This window comes from Trypanosoma cruzi, assembly GCF_000209065.1.
Source record: "Trypanosoma cruzi strain CL Brener chromosome Unknown tcruzi_1047053452225, whole genome shotgun sequence".
NCBI classification, from domain to species: Eukaryota; Euglenozoa; class Kinetoplastea; order Trypanosomatida; family Trypanosomatidae; genus Trypanosoma; species Trypanosoma cruzi.
In genome coordinates, this window is record NW_893446.1 from 1 (window position 1) to 765 (window position 765).

General features: G+C 58.4%; 5 non-coding genes across 5 annotated transcripts, besides 1 other annotated feature; all 5 read right to left on the reverse strand.

Annotated features, from left to right (window-relative positions):
- The first annotated feature begins 155 nt into the window (after window positions 1–155).
- Window positions 156–183: a microsatellite.
- Window positions 184–236: 53 nt separating this feature from the next.
- On the reverse strand, window positions 237–303 carry Tc00.1047053452225.10. The gene has a single exon (XR_008254565.1). It is a non-coding gene; the product is annotated as an H/ACA snoRNA, TC10C1H1 (small nucleolar RNA).
- A 37-nt stretch (window positions 304–340) lies between these two features.
- Tc00.1047053452225.20 lies at window positions 341–430 on the reverse strand. Its single transcript, XR_008254566.1, has one exon. It is a non-coding gene; the product is annotated as a C/D small nucleolar RNA (snoRNA), TB10C1C1 (small nucleolar RNA).
- Window positions 431–453: 23 nt separating this feature from the next.
- Tc00.1047053452225.30 lies at window positions 454–510 on the reverse strand. The gene has a single exon (XR_008254567.1). It is a non-coding gene; the product is annotated as an H/ACA snoRNA, TC10C1H3 (small nucleolar RNA).
- A 79-nt stretch (window positions 511–589) lies between these two features.
- On the reverse strand, window positions 590–662 carry Tc00.1047053452225.40. Its single transcript, XR_008254568.1, has one exon. It is a non-coding gene; the product is annotated as a C/D small nucleolar RNA (snoRNA), TB10C1C4 (small nucleolar RNA).
- A 32-nt stretch (window positions 663–694) lies between these two features.
- On the reverse strand, window positions 695–756 carry Tc00.1047053452225.50. Its single transcript, XR_008254569.1, has one exon. It is a non-coding gene; the product is annotated as an H/ACA snoRNA, TC10C1H2 (small nucleolar RNA).
- Between the last annotated feature and the right edge of the window lie 9 nt (window positions 757–765).

Consider the following 765-nt stretch of genomic DNA (forward strand, 5'->3'; position numbering starts at 1 on the left):
CTTGCGCAACGGCTGCGGCTGCGCGGGCAACGGCACTATGGCGACGCGCTGCGGCGCCGTGTCGCATGTGGCACGGAGCCTCACGTATCTCATCATCCTCGACCACGGAAACAGGCGCATTGAAGCGTAGGTGCATCTCTCTCTCTCTCTCTCACTGTGTGTGTGTGTGTGTGTCGGTGTGTGCACAGCGGCGGCAGACATCCTTGCTGTCCTCTTCTTCTCCCACCTCACTTCTCTCTCCCCCGGTGTAGACGAGCGGCTCGCGGTGACGCACTGAGGGTCCGCTCGCTATTAAAGGGGATGGCGGGCACGGTCTCGTGGAGGCGGTTGGGCTGGGCGGCATCAGCGTCACTATCTAACGATTTCTCCGTTGGCTCTTCAGTGGCACACTCAGATTTCCCGAGTTACATACATAAGAAGCTCCTCATCACGTGCTGCCGGCACACCGCGTTCTCTTGGACCATGTTGTTGAACCGCACGAGGAATGGATGGCAACCCTCTGCGGCCTGCCACGTTCCTGCCTGCGTGGGCACGCGGAAAGATGGGAGGTGTGAAATGACAGGTACGGGCTCCTCCTGTCTGTCGCATTGATCAGTGCCGTATAACAGCGATGCATCAGGGTTCAGACTCGTCTTCCAATAGTAAAATGGCAACTTCATCATGATCGTGAACAGTAGCGCAGTGCGGACGCTCGTCTTGCACGTCACCCGACCGCAGAGCAACTCGTTTTTGCTCGGACGGCTTGAAATGAGTGCTTCGCACGGC